At 46.8% G+C, this 15,528-nt stretch overlaps 1 protein-coding gene and 1 long non-coding RNA gene across 5 annotated transcripts in view; one reads left to right on the top strand and one right to left on the bottom strand.

Moving 5' to 3' along the window:
* The window catches only part of G3bp2 (G3BP stress granule assembly factor 2), a 91,495-nt gene that overhangs the window by 6,640 nt on the left and 69,327 nt on the right, over positions 1-15,528 (top strand).
* On the bottom strand, positions 4,166-11,080 carry LOC148001248 (uncharacterized). The gene is made up of 4 exons (XR_015637314.1): positions 10,835-11,080; positions 5,968-6,096; positions 5,178-5,267; positions 4,166-4,785 (listed from the first exon to the last, which is right to left on the bottom strand). It is a non-coding gene; the product is annotated as an uncharacterized LOC148001248 (long non-coding RNA).

Consider the following 15,528-nt stretch of genomic DNA (forward strand, 5'->3'; position numbering starts at 1 on the left):
CCAGCCATTCTAAGTGCTCTGCCACTGAGGTAGCCCACAGCCCGCCTCTCCGTTTGACTCCGTAGCTTGGCGATTGTTCTAGATCAGTCTAAAGGAAATGTTCTTATTCTTTTTGAATCTGAGGCACTTCCTTTGGGACAGGTTTTCATGTATCCCAGGCTGGTCCCAAATTCACTGTGTCGTGTGAGGGTTCCCTTTGTACTTCTGATCTTCTCGCATTTACCTCCCAAGTGCTGGGATTTCAGACATCTGTCACTTTGCCGGTCCATATTTATGCAGTAGTAGGGACCCGGCCTTCTGCATGCGCAGTAAGCACTCTACCAACTGTGTTCCAGTTCCATAAATCCAGCCCTCTGAAGGAAGCCCTTTCCAAAGTATTGTTTAAGCTCTGGGAATCTGCGTTAGAAGTAGGAGCAAGAAACGGTCTGGATTCATTCACATCCTTCTCCCATTGACTGGATCTCTAAACGCTTCCTGTTTAGGTTTAAACAAAGATTCAGAGGCAAAAATGTTGGCCAGTCACCCTTCACAGGCGACCAAGCCAGGACTTGGAATAGTTGGGACATTGTGCAGGCCCTCAAGTCCAAGCTTCTGCACCTCTTTAATAAGGAAGTGAAATCGTTACCTTCCTGGTACGTTTGGTTGTAAGATTAGAGACTAGTAGTAAGGACGTAAAATAAGGGGTTGGGGATTTAGCTCAGTGGTAGAGCGCTTGCCTAGCAAACGAAAGGCCCTGGGTTCGGTTCCCAGCTCTGAAAAAAAAAAAAAAAAGGACATAAAATAAATGTTACCGTGAAGACCCAAACCGTCCTTGGTGTGTATCGTCGGGGGGGGGGGGGGACCTCAGATCATCCTAAAAATGCAAGGAAAAATGGATGTCCTTTAAGAGATAGCTGGAGTTCTGTGCTATTAGTAACTTTAGCAGTACAAGAAAACCCAGTTATTCACCAGTTCCTTCAGCAGACTGAACCTTTTGCTAGATCTTTTTAAATTACACTTATTTGTTTGTTTTGGTTTGTTCGTTTGGGGGTCATGGGGAGCATGTGTAGCGTAAACGTGTGTGGAGTTCAGAGAACAGCTTCTGGGAGCTGGTTCTTTCCGGCCGTCGCCGTCGTGTGGTTCCTGGGGATGGAACTCAGGTTGTCACGCCTGGCATCAGACACCTCTACCTGCTGAGCTGTCTCCCAAGCCCCCTGCCAGGCTTTAAAAGTCTTCATCATCATCGTTGTTATTACTACTATTATTTATGTGTGGGGGTGCTTTGCCTGCATGAATGTCTGTGCATACAGTGCCTGAGGAGGCTGGAAGAAAGGGTCAGGTCCCCTGGAATCGGAGTTTCAGACGGTCGTGAGCCGCCATGTGGGTACTCGGAATCGAACTCGGGTCCTCTAAAAGAGCAGCAAGTGATCCCGACCACTGAGCCATCTCTCCCCACCTCAGTGTATTGAGCACACCTCTTCGGCGGTGCCATTAACACATTACATTAGTTCTATGGCTTTGCAAGATAGCGGCAGATTAAGCTGTTATTTGACGAATTCGTAATTTTTTTTCTGTCTGCAAGGGGAATCTAGACCTTTATAGAAATTTTTTTAAATTAATTTTTTAGGGGGCTGGAGCGATGGCTCAGAGGTTAAGGAGCACTGTCTGCTCTTCCAGAGGTCCTGAGTTCAATTCCCAGCAACCACATGGTGGCTCACAACCATCTGTAAAGAGATCCGATGCCCTCTTCTGGTGTATCTGAAGACAGCTACAGTGTACTTATATATAATAAATGAATAAATCTTTAAAAAAAATAAAATTTTAGGGGTTGGGGATTTAGCTCAGTGGTAGAGAGCTTGCCTAGCAAGCACAAGGCCCTGGGTTCGGTCCCCAGCTCCGAAAAAAAGGAAGGAAAAAAAAATAAAATTTTAAATGTCTATATAAGACACTGTAGCTGTCTTCGGACACACCAGAAGAGGGCACCAGATCCCATTACAGAAGTTTGTAATATAACCACCATGTGGTTGCTGGGAATTGAACTCAGGACCTCTGGAAGAGCAGACAATGCTCTTAACTGCTGAGCCACCTCTCCAGTCCGTAGACTTTTTTTTTTAAAATGCGTCTTCCTAGTGTGTTTCTAAGTTTAAGAAAGTATGATAAAGAGAAGTGCTTACTTATGGAAATATCTAAATTAGGAATGCCAGTGATTTATTTTTATATAAAACTATGGAGGAACAATTTTCTGGGATCCAGGCTCTAGCACTTCGCTTCTGTTGGGCATCTGACCATCACCTCCTCCCCTCCCTTGCCCTCTCCCTCTCCCTAGGGCTGGCTGAGGCTGATCAGTCAGGTCCTAAGCAGTTAAGGCTCGGGATTAACATGTTTATTGTCTCATTCCACAGCTAGGCCAAGCCTTTGAAGTTCTCATTGGCTGATGCCAAGATTCCATGAAAGTATAAGGTGACTTATTATAGAGTCACAGCCCCTTCTCCAGCAAGCCCAGGTTACAGGGCAAGTTGCAGCTGTCTGTCTCTATTTGCTGGTGGCCCATGGAGTAGGTGGCAGGCTGACTATCAAGGCTGCCCCGTCTCTTGAGAACAGAATGTAGTCTGTCAAATTAGCCTGAGCTTCTAGGACTAGAAGCTTCCAAAGCTAGCCAGCCTGCACCTTCAAAGTCCCGCCCCTCCCTTTCCAGGTTTGTTTGTTTGTTTGTTTTATTTTAGTCACCACCTCCACTCCAACTCCTCCCCGAGTGTGTGTGTGTGTGTGTGTGTGTGTGTGTGTGTGTGTGTGTGTATAAACTGGTGGGACCTAGACCAACTGTTGTGAACATGCTAAACATGCTATTTCCCATTCAGCACATTCCCAGTCCCCCAATTCCAGTTCTTTAATGGAGTTGATGATGGTATGCCAATGCTGCACTCCCCAGCCTCCCCCCCCACCCCCTCCCCTGCTGCCAGAAAACCAGAAAGGGCTCAGCAGAATAACTTGCAGGTGGAGACTCCAGGACTGTCACAGACAGACAAGTACATTGAAGAAGAGAGTTGGGTGTAGACTTTATTCCCTGGCAGCTACTCAGAAGGCCCTGGACAGTGGTGTGAAGAGGTGGGAAAGTAAGAAGAGTAGACAGACACACTGAGAGACAGAGGCTGCATTAGCATACTGGTAGCATCCATCCCGTCGTCGCTGTGCAAATCCTTCAGCAGAGCACACTGTTACCTAATCTGAGGAATTTTGTATCACACAGTATTTCTACCAGAAAGGAAATAACTGGAGGCAGATGTGGCGGTTTGAATAAGAACGGCGCCCGTAGTCTCATATTTGAAGGCTTAGTCACGAAAGAGTGGCACTGGATGAAGGGACTAGAAGGAGCAGGAGGTGTGGCCTTGTTAAGTGGGTGTGGCCTTGTTAGAAGAAGTGTGTCACTGAGGGTAGGCTTTGAGGTTTCAAAAGCCCACACCAGGCCTGGGGTTTCCTCCTGTGGATCAGGAAGTAGCTCCCAGCTACCGTTCTAGTGCGTGCCTCGTGCCACCATTCCTTTCCATGATGGCGACTGAACCTCCGAACTGTAAGCCAGCCCCAATTAAACGTTTTGTTTTCTAAGAGTTGACTTGGCCATGGCGTCTCTTCACAACAATAGAACACTGACTAAGCCAAGAGATAAAGAGGTAGAAAAGCCCCAACTTGCCTTCCTCTCCTTCTCTCTACCTACTAAACGTGTCTCTCCAAAACAGAGCCACGAGGTCTGTGAGACCCAAAGTGACCCAGAGCCAAGCCCCAGAAAATCTACCAAGTATTTGTCTCTACCATAAAATACCTGAGATGCAGGCTGCCCAGACCAAAGGGGAGAACTGTCCCTTTAGCCCAACATGAGCATGGTGGCACTGACACACATACACCTTACATGTACAGCTAAGAAACAAATAGCCGGTGTGAGACCACACACCCTCAATCCCAGGGCTCCGAGGGCAGGGGCATGAGGATCAGTTTGTTGTGGGCCAGCCAGACCTGAGTAAGGTCCCATCTCAAACAACAAAACCTCTGAGGTCTCCTTAGGATATGGGAACCACTCTCCTTCCTGAAAGGCTGCTAACTAGGTCTGGGCCTAAAATCTGGGCCAGAGCAAAATGATGGTTTCAGCATTAATTTGATGGTACGGTCGAAGTCAGGAACTTAAAGAAACGTTCAGGATCCACACCATTTTAATCAAAGCCAGGCAGTGACACATTGATGAACACATTTCATCTGAGCCTGTATTAGCCCTTAACCACTGAGTCATCGCCCACAGTCCCTGGCTAAGCATCATGGGGTTGGGGGATTGGGGAAACAAAGTCATTTTCTCAAGACCACAGTTTCAAAGCGGCGGGATTGCAATGAAAACTGAACTCTGTCCAGATTTAAAAAGAAAATGTGCCTAGAGGCCTGGCCTCAGTGTGTGAGGCAGCAATAGGGAATCCAAGCAGTCTCAGATGGGAACATGGTGAGGACCCGCAGGAGGGCCTGAGGCACAGATAGATCTGGGCCGCACTCAGTGCCTTCCTGCAGCTTCCCTTCCGCAGGCTAGAGCTCTGAGAAGCTCAGCCCATGCTCGCTCGGCCCTGGCTGGAGCTCCCTCACACAGCAGTTTGGGTTTTCTTTTGGCAGCTGGGAAGAAGGGTCCTTCCTATGTGGCAGCCTTGCCCTCCACCTCCGGGTGAACCATTTGGCTCTTAGAACTCGTTACATGGTATCCTTACCCTCCCCCGAGGTGGAGGTAGACAGTCGGAGAAGCTGACTGGAACAGGGTCAGAGGGCTTCTAGGCGGGACTGGGAGGGGAGAAAGTGCCGGGTGTGAGATCCAAGAAACGAGTGAAATTGCTGACTCACTTCTGCAGCCTTATTAAGCATCACCCACATAAACACAGTGACCCCCCCCCGCCCACGCTTAAAAATAGCTCACTGTACCAGCACACAAAAAGACAGATGTGCTTGGTTTCTTGAATTATTGATTCAGCCAACACTGAACTGGCGCTCTTGTGCAATCCCCCCCCCCTCTCTCTTTCTCTCTCTCTCTCTCTCTCTCTCTCTCTCTCTCGCTCTCGCTCTCGCTCTCTCTCTCTCTCTCTCTCTCTCTCTCTCTCTCTCGCGCGCGCGCGCGCGCGCGCGCGCGAGCCGCAACCACCAACAAGAAGCCCTGCAAGTCTCTTTCATGTACTTACTTGAGTCAACTAGGAAGTTTTTCTCTTTCATGTAGTGCTTACTTGAGTCAACTAGGAAGTGTTTTTCCTGTTACACAGGGTGAGGCCTGCCTTTGGCATGGAATAAAGCAGAAAAGGTACATTTTCTTTGCAAATCTAGATGGTTTCTCTTAAAATCCTGCCGCATTAGAACTGGTCTTGAGAAAACCATCCCTCCCCACCCCCACCCGCCATGATGCTTAGCCAGGGACTCCGAAGGTGGCCCAAAGGTTAAGTGAGCTTGCTGCTTCTCTTGCAGAGAACCCAGGCTCAGTTCCCAGCATGCACACAGAAGGTCACAACTCCAGTTCTGGGGATCTGACACGTGATCTTACAACCACCTTAGGGGCAGCCTATCCATGGTTTGAAAACATACATGTAGGCCAATCACTCATGCAAATAAAATACAAGTAAGTAAATCTTTTTCTTGTTTTTAATTAAAAAGATAGAAACCAGGGGCTGGAGGGATGGCTCAGTGGTTAAGAGCACTGACTTCTCTTCCAGACGTCCTAAGTTCAAATCCCAGCAACCACATGGTGGCTCACAACCATCTGTAATGAGATCTGATGCCCTCTTCTGGTGTGTCTGAAGACAGCTACAGTGTACTTATATATAATAAAGAAATAAATCTTTAAAAAAAGATAGAAACCAGGGCCTACACATGCTGACAGTCATAACCACTGAGCTACACCTGTAGGACAGATTACTTAACTTTGCTACATCTTTTGTGTGTATTGTAACAGAACAGGGAAGAGTGTCTCAGATAAGATACCTGGAAGTAGGCAGGGTGACTCCCTAGGGTATCCTGTGGGCTCCAAGTTTTGTCTGCCTGGCAGGACGCCCGCCTGGCTCGCTTTGCGACTCTTGCCGGCTCTTCTCTCTCCTGCATTGCAACCTTATTCTGGGCAGGAGAAAGGATAAGGATGAGGACCCCAGAGAGCCTACCCACGGAGCCCCCCCATTCTTTCACCCTTTTAACCTTTTATTAATGAGCTAATTTCAGAACCAGAGAGAGGCTGCAAAAGCTATATAAAGAATTCCTCAATGCCCTTCACCCAGATCCTTCCAACAGAAGCATTCCTAGTTGCTTCACTCTCTGCAAATGCATACATCTCCCCAACCATCCCTGAGGAATGATTGGCACGCCCTCAAGGACTTCATCATCCGCGTCATAAAGATGAAACTGTTTTCTTAAAGAACACAGCGCTGTGTTGATTAAAACCAAGAAATTATATATGATGCCTTGCTGTTCTCTCTCTCTCTCTCTCTCTCTCTCTCTCTCTCTCTCTCTCTCTCTCTCTCTCTCTTTAAATAAGGTTTTTCAAGACAGGGTTCTCTGTGTAACCCTGGCTGTCTTGGAACTAACTTGCTCTGTAGACCAGGCTGGCTGAAACTCACAGAGATTCTCCTGCTTCTGCCTCCCTAGTGCTGGGATTAAAAGCATGCACCACCAGCACCTAGCTGCTAGCTATTGTCTACATATCTTTACATTGTTATTTTTATTTTTTATTTTTTTTACCAGTAGTCCCGCTAATTCCCTTTCTAAGGGGGATTTTTGCTGCTGTTGGTATTCTGGGCTTGGATTAAATGTTTCATTTATATGTTCTGTATCTTTAGTTGTCAATTTCTTTGTTTTCAAGAAAAGAATTTGGGTGGGGGGCAGGGCTAAAGAAATGGCTCATGGGTCTAGAGCTTTTGCTGTTCTTGTGGATGACCTGGGTTTGGTTCCCAGCACCCATGTGGCAGCCCATAACCGCGTACCAACTCCAGCTCCAGAGAATCCTGTGCTTCCTTCTGGCTCTATGGGCACCAGGCACACATATGGCATACATACATGTATGCAGGCAAAACACTCATACATAAAGTAAAACAAGATAAAAAAGAATAATTCCTTGGCTGGTGAGATGGCTCAGTGGTTAAAATACACTCACTGGTCCTGAGGACCAGAGTTCAGTTCCCAGCACCTCCCTAAAGTGATTTACAAACAACACCTCCAGCTCTGGAGGACCCTATGCCTGTCTCTGGCTTCCTCAGGCACTGCACACACACACACACACACACACACACACACACATACACACACATACACACACACATACACACACACATACACACACATACACACACATACACACACATACACACATACATACACACATACACACACATACAGACACACATACACACACATACACATACACACACACATACACACATACATACACACACATACACACACATACACACATACATACACACATACACACACATACAGACACACATACACACACATACACATACACACACACATACACACATACATACACACACATACACACACATACAGACACACATACACACATACACACACATACACATACACACACATACACACATACAGACACACATACACACACACACATACACACATACATACACACACATACACACACATACAGACACACATACAGACACACACACACACACACACACACACACACACACACACCTCTGATTAAAAAAATAAAATCTCGCGCAAGGCCCTGGGTTCGGTCCCCAGCTCCGAAAAAAAGAACCAAAAATAAATAAATAAATAAAATAAAATAAAATAAAATCTCAGGCTGGAGGGATGGCTCAGCAGTTAAGAGCACTGACTGCTCTTCCAGAGGTCCTGAGTTCAATTCCCAGCAACCACATGGGTAGCTCAGGGATCCGATGCCCTCTTCTGGTGTGTCTGAGACAGCTACAGTGTACTTATATATGATACATAAATAAATCTTTAAAAAAATAAAATAAAATCTTTTTTAAAGGCCCTGGGTTCGGTCCCCAGCTCCGAAAAAAAGAACCAAAAAAAAAAAAAATCTTTTTTAAAAGGAAAAGAATAGTTTCTCTCTTTTCCCGTTGCTTATGGTCTGAACATGGGTGCACAGTGCGTGTTGGCAAGGGCTTGCTTTGTAGAATGCCCTCAACTTAAGTTTGTCTCACCTTGCTCCAGCCTTGGGGTCAAAGGTACTACAGAATTGCAGTTTTCACAGTACAGCCTTCAGGAGGCTCAACACACCTAATTTTTTCATTATTAGTGGTATTTTTGAGAGAGAGGGAGAGGGAGAGAGAGAGAGAATAAATGAATGAATGAATCAATCAATCATGTAGCTTGGGGTAGCTTTGAACTTGCAATGTAGCTGAAGATGATCTTGAACTCCCGGTGCCTCCACCTCCCAGGTGCTGGTCTTTGTAATGAACAAGTTGCCTTGGTGGTGTGCGTAGGCTTGCTTACATACCCCATTTGTTTTATGTACCCCCCCTCCCGTGTGTGTGTGTGTGTGTGTGTGTGTGTGTGTGTGTTTGTGTGTGTGTGTGCGCGTGCGTGTGCGTGTGTTGTTTTGTTTTTATGGTGTTGGGGATAAAACCGAGGGCCTTGTACATGCTAGGTGAGTGCTCTAACCCTGAGTGAGCGAAGTATCCAGCACTATGAATATGCTCTTTCCAGCTTCCCTTAGGGTTGCCGCTCTGCCTCCCATACGGGAAGCTCTCCAAGAGGCAGTCCTTTGACTTCCACCGATCTTGCTAAGAATTTTATCCAATTTTGTTGTTGTTGTTGTTATTGTTGTAGTATGGGCATCTTATTAGAGACAGAAAGATCGAGAGAAACCCCGTCTCAGAACAAAAACAACATCACAACATCCCCAAACCAGCTAGACGGAAGGAAGCAACGTCACTTTCACGGAACGACTTGACTCGAATTTCCTCATCTTTGGATCCTGACCCCTGACCCCTGACCCCCTGACCTCTAACCTGTGTTGGGCCAGTGGGTATTCCCTTATTCCCCCAACGATCAGCTTCTGGAAAGACCTTGGAAGGGAAAATGGTCAGAGGATAAATGACATTTGCTCAGTTTGATAAACAAACACAGTCACGGTTATTGATTCTTGGTAGTTTCTAAAATATTTAACAGCAAGAAAGAGGGAACTGTAAAAACATTTCCCCTCTCCCGACAGTTAGAAGGAATTGGAATTTTAAGGCTGCCTTGCCGCTGAGCTCGTTTGAAAGAGCATGAACATTTAATGATGATTGGCAGCAGGAACTCACGCCACCTCACTGAAACTCTTGCACCAAGTGCCATAAAATAGTAATATCAGTGCATGACAGAAGTCAAATACGATACTAGGAGAGGAACAAACCAGGTTCAAATTACACTCACGGATGATCACAGCTTGTTTAAAATATATCCATAGGGGGCTAGAGCGACGTCTCAGTGCTTAGGAGCACTGGCTGCTTTTCCAGAGGACCTGGTTCGATTCCCAGCACTGTAGTGATGGGTTCACAGTCACCTGTAACTCCAGTTCCAGGTCCGATGCCCTCTTCCGGCCTACCTCGGGGACCACACGCATGAGGTGCACAGACATACATGCAGGGAAAACACCCACATGCATAAAGGAAAAGCCAAAACACACAGAAGGGAACACTTACAAAGAAGCACAGTAAGGTGTGAATAAAGACTAAAGCCGGGTGTTGGGTGTGGGGGGCACACCTTAAGTTCTAGCTCGGAGGCAGAGGCAGGCGGATCTCTGAGTTCAAGGTCAGCCTGGTCTACAAGGCGAGTCCAAGACAGCATGGGCTCTGTTACACAGAGAAACCCTACCTCGGGAAACAAAAGGAATAATGGTGGGCACTGCGGTATATACCTTTAATCCTAGCACTCGGGAGGGAGACAGAGGCATGGGTCTTGTGAGTTCAAGGTTAGTCTGGCCTATATGATGAGTCCTAGGACAACCAGAGCTATGCAGAGAGAACCTGTCTCAAAAAAAAAAAAAGAAAGAAAGAAAGAAAGAAAGAAAGAAGGAAAGGAAGAAAGAAAGAAAAAAGGCAGTTATATAGTTATATTTTGGAGCCAGCCATGGCTTTAATACTCTTGGGAGGTAGATGTCTGTGTTCAAGGCCATCCTGGTCTACATAGCAAGTTCCAGTCCCATCCACAGTATAAACTAAAAAAAAAAAAAGGAAGAGGGCTGGAGAGATGGCTCAGTGGTTAAGAGCACTGACTGAAGGGGTTGGGGATTTAGCTCAGTGGTAGAGCGCTTGCCTAGGAAGCGCAAGGCCCTGGGTTCGGTCCCCAGCTCCGAAAAAAAGAACCAAAAAAAGCACTGACTGCTCTTCCAGAGGTCCTGAGTTCAAATCCCAGCAACCACATGGTGGCTCACAACCATCTGTAATGGGATCTGATGCCCTCGTCTGGTGTGTCTGAAGTGTACTCCCATAAAATAAACAAATAAATCTTTAAAAAAAAAAAAGGAAGAGGAGAAGGAAAGAAAAGCAACAGATTAGTGATATCTTTATGGGAGATCCTGAGTTCTAAATTTTCTGTTAATAATTTCTAGCTTTATTTTTGCTCTTTTTTTTTTTTTTTTTTTTTTTTTGGAGCTGGGGACCAAACCCAGGGCCTTGCGCTTGCTAGACAAGCGCTCTACCGCTGAGCTAAATCCCCAACCCCTATTTTTGCTCTTGAGATAGGGTCTCACAATGCAGCCCTGCCTAGCTTTGAACTCAAGGAGATCTGCCTGCCTCTGTGCCTGGCCCCTTCTGCTTTTTATTGTTTTTTTTTAATAATCATAAATAACAGATTCATAAGACAAACATACCAATCAGCAACAGCTGCGGAAGAGACACATCATCTGGACTCCTGACAAGTCTGTTACTTCACTCACGAGGAGAGCCCAAGGGGCTTTACCTGTGGCTGGTGCCTGGGCCCAGATTCCATCCCTTGAGCCTCGATGCCATCCCTTCCTTCTGACCCTCCTGTCCTTTGCTCAGTTTGTCATTTCCCTTTAACGTTGGGTAGATGACAAGATTAAGAAGTAGTTTGGTTTAGTAGGAAGAACTGTAATGCCAGAGGGACAGGGATTTGAACTTTGGCTTAATCTGTATTTATTCAACCAACACAGCCTGGGAGCTGGGCCATTGCTGATCTGTAACGGTTAAAACAGACACAATTACTGTCTTTGTCGGGGTTAACCTCCTGGTTGGATCTGGAAACCACTGTGTCTTCAGAGTTCCCGGAAAGACACCTAGATCAAAAATTACCTGCCTGATGAGCTGCGAGGGCTCGTTTAGAACTCAACCCTTTGGATGAGTAACCTCTTCAGCAACACAAGCATCAACAGAGAGAAGGACGGTCCTCTGAGGCCCTGTGAACCGGTTGTGTTGTTTCTCAAGAGCTCTGAGAGAGCAATGCAGGAACTCACATCTTAAGCAAGGACCTGTAGGGACGAAAGGTAGAGGAAGAGTGGACTTGACTGGGTTCCAGAGCACTCTGTGCAGGGACCCTGCAGAAACACGTGGCTTGGGAAATACACGGCAGATGCTGTAAGATCGGTAGGACGCAGATCTCATCCATAGTGTATTCATTTGTCCTGACGGAAGACTTTAAGATCTTCAGTCCTCTCCTTCTGAAGGCCAACATCATCTCAGGCTTTCCCGAGAGGTATATCCGCGGCCTTCTCAAGACCCTCACATCGGCAAGTATTTCTAGAGTGTCCATCTCCCTTAGAACGTGCACAAGAAACGAGAAAGAGTCACGAACAGCCCACTGGGGGATACATACAGGCTTTAACTCATAGAGTAGATGATATTGTTCACATTCAAAGACTATATTATTAATTTGTGACAAGGTCTCACTTTGCAGCCCATGATCCCCTGGAACTTGCCTTATAGGCCATGCTGCCAAGTGCTGGGAGTAAAGGCGTGTGACACCGAGCCTGGCTAAGGTTACTTTTGTGTTTGTGTAAGTGAGTGCAGCATGCATGCAGAGAGGGACTGAGGGCAGTGGGTCCCTTGGGTGGTTGTGAGCCACCTGCCGTGGGCGTTGGGGAGATTGTGGTCCTCAGGACAAACAGCAAATACTCTTAATCACTCGGCCATTCTCCAGCCCCTCGTTCTCCTTTCAAACAACTGGAAAAGACCTCGAGTTCCTTCAAAGGGCCAAGGCTCTGCTGGACTTGTCTCCATGCGTCTCCATATTCAGTCACGCCTCCATCCTGGCTTTCTGACACTTCTCCGATTGGAAAGGAGTTCTGTGAGGCTCGGGTGTCTGTCCCATTTGAAGAAACATCATTGCGAGAGATCTTCAGGTCAAAGACGGGACGATTGTGACATACAGGGACATCTTCAGGGATGTAGCAGGAAGTGCTCACGGCAGCCTCTGGGTTCTGTCGCATGCACAGGATGTGCCCGTGTGAGTGCCTGCGTGTCTGTCTGCCTCTAGCTTCACTGTCTTTTGCTTATTCCAATGCTATTTCTCTCTCCACAATCAGCTTTCTCTGGACTCTTGGCCTCTCTGCTATAAAACCTGTGGTTGCTTTGCCCATGTAGACCCCACTCCAAGCTCAGCAATGGCTCATAACTCAGCTCCCAGCAAACTCAGACCAGACCTCCTGGCAATCTCAGTCCAGGGATAAGCCCTCCTATTATTTCCTGTGCTAGTTTTTGCCTTGGTTTTCGGATGTAAAGATCCGGGGGATTATTGATCTGATCTATCTTACTGTCAACATGTTTTGGACTCATCAGTTTTGCGTGACTACAACACTAATTAGCATCATTTCTAGTCTCTCCCAACTTCTGTACCTAGCTTTTTGTGCAGACTGCCCCCCTCAGCTGCCCCAACTTACCTACTTTCTCCTTTTCTGTCCATTCCTTTGTTTGTGTTTTGAGACAAGGTATCACTGTGGCCCAGCCTGAATGGGAATTCACTGTAGGCCCTAAGCTTGTGACGACAGTCTTCTTGCTTCAGCTTCCCAAGTGCTGGAGTTGTGTGAGGCACTGTGTCTGGTCTCATCTTTTACGTGCTGTTTTCTGGGAGCTGAGGATCAAGTTCGGGGCCTCCCACATCCCAGGCAAGTGCTATACTACTGAGCTTTGTCTATAATCCCTTGCCCTTTTCCTGGAGAAGGAAACAATTGAAGAAGGGCGGTGAGTAACTGTGACAGGTGACAAAACTTAAGGACCAAGTTTGCTAGGAGGTTTCTCCATCTGGCCTGCACCCCGTTCCCCACCCCCTTGCTTTCCCACTTCAGCCTCTAGTCATTGGCTGCTTCCGATGACCATCTTCACTTCACTTACTTACCCAGCTAAACTGTCATCTTCTTGGAATGGGAAAACTAACCAATAGGCTCAGAGCTCCACCCAGACAGAGAACTTTCCCAGTCGTCTCTACAGTGTCACAAAGTTCAGTGATCTTGCCAGAACCCGTGGGGACAAGGAGAGACTGACTACCTGCCCTCTCAAGTCGGCTTATTTAGCAGTCTAAAGCTTAGCCCAGACCAGCCCTTCCCAGCTGCCATTTATATAAGCCACCTTAATGAGAAGTAGCAGGTCGTGCCTCACACTTGGCCCCAGCCCCACATGTGCTGAGATGTTCAACACAGCGTTGCTTTACTTCCCGACTCAGACTGCCTCAGCTCTCCTAGCTTAAAGCTGAAGCCACAGGTCACCAGAGCTGATTTGTTTTTTCTCAAGTTCAAATCCAGGGTGAGGGGATGTGCAGTTTGTCGTGACTAATAGGTTGAAAGCCCGTGGGACAGACGACACTGAAAGAAAGAAAGTGAATGGAAAAGAAACCGTCACGTTAGGGGGTTGGGGATTTAGCTCAGTGGTAGAGCGCTTGCCTAGCGAGCGCAAGGCCCTGGGTTCGGTCCCCAGCTCCAAAAAAAAACAAAAAAAACAAAAAACAAAAAACAAAAAACGAAGAAACCGTCACGTTTTCAAATAAAACTGGAACAACACACTTGAACACACTTGAACTTTGTAGAAACGATTCCCGTAGTCTATGCTTGTATCCACCCAAGCGTGCCTGATCTCATATGATCCTGGAAGCTAAGCAGGCGCTGGCTTAGTGAGTACTAGGATGGGAGGCTATCCCAATGGGGGGAAAAGCTGGACCATAATATTAAATCATCCCATTCTCCGCTTTGGTCATGTCTCCTCAATGACTGCTGTTTACCATATTGGCCTCTGGGAGGCACTGTCTCCCCTGTTAATGTGGCCCAGAAAGCAAGCCTTTCATCCACCGTGCTGGGTTCTGGCTGCTAGACTTGAACTGGAGCAACCGTGAGTGATGTCACTGTTGGCCATCTGGTGTACAAGCCAGGTTCATCCTGGGCTCCCCCAGAAGTGTCCCTTGTTGACTGTCACTGGACTTCCTGAAGACTGACTCTTATTCCCGGCCTGTGAGGATCATTTGCCAGCCCTGTTGCTCAAGGCTGGAGTAAAATTTCTCAACCAAGTCCAGAGAGGGAGAAGGCCAGTGTTCTTTCTTGCTGTGAGCAGCACCACGACTACTGAGGGGAGCCACCACGGCAGGAGAACTGGAGGCAGGAAATGAAGTACAAACCACGGGGCTACCCTGTGCTGTGTGCTGGTCTTTCTCCCCTGGCTTGCTCAGCTCATACCTTCCTTATAGAACCCGAGCCTACCTGCCCAAGGATGGTATTGTCTCTGCTGGTCTGGGCCCTTCTACACGGATGAGCAGCCAATCAAATGCCTCACAGACGTGCTCATAGGCCAGTCTGAAGGAGGTAACTCTAAAACTGAGCTTCTCTTTTGCAGGTATGGATAAATTTGGGTGAAGTTGATAAAAACTGACTGTAACAGATAGCTAATTCCTCTAGACTCAGCCAAGGAACAAGGCAGGGGAAATGGTCCTGTCAACCTTCCCAAAGATCCCAGGGTCTTTAGCATTTTGGTTTCTTCCTTTCAGGAAAACTGTGGCCGTCCTCACCCCTCAGTAACAGAGGCTTGGCTTGCTGGGTCTACATTTGAATTTACTGTGAAGTAAATTTGTATTTCACGCATACACTTGCTGGAAAGCAGCCAGTAGTCACAGTAAAATTCATTTAGCTAATTCGTTAAATTAGGATGTTTATGTTTTTATTTTCAAGGTTAGCCTTGAGCGTACGGTCACAGATCTTCCTTCCTTCACTCAGTAGTGCTCTGAACAGATTCCGAGAAGTGCGAAAAATGTAAACTTTTGATTTAACACATGTTTGGTGGGACGGAGGCCTAATCATCGTTTTAAAAACTTGGTTCTTGGGGGTTGGGGATTTAGCTCAGTGGTAGAGCGCTTGCCTAGCAAGTGCAAGGCCCTGGGTTCGGTCCCCAGCTCTGAAAAAAAGAAAAAGAAAAAAAACCAAAAAACAAAAAAATCTTGGTTCTTTAAACCTTAGGTTTACAGTGAATCCAAGCACTAGTGATTCTTTATAAAGAAAGTACGAAAGGCTTCTCAATCATTGGTTTTATAACAACCTTCTTTGCTCCAACCCTGTCAACATGTTGTTTCTTC

Source organism: Rattus norvegicus, chromosome 14 (genome assembly GCF_021556685.1).
Source record: "Rattus norvegicus strain SHRSP/BbbUtx chromosome 14, alternate assembly SHRSP_T2T, whole genome shotgun sequence".
Taxonomy (NCBI): Eukaryota; Metazoa; Chordata; class Mammalia; order Rodentia; family Muridae; genus Rattus; species Rattus norvegicus.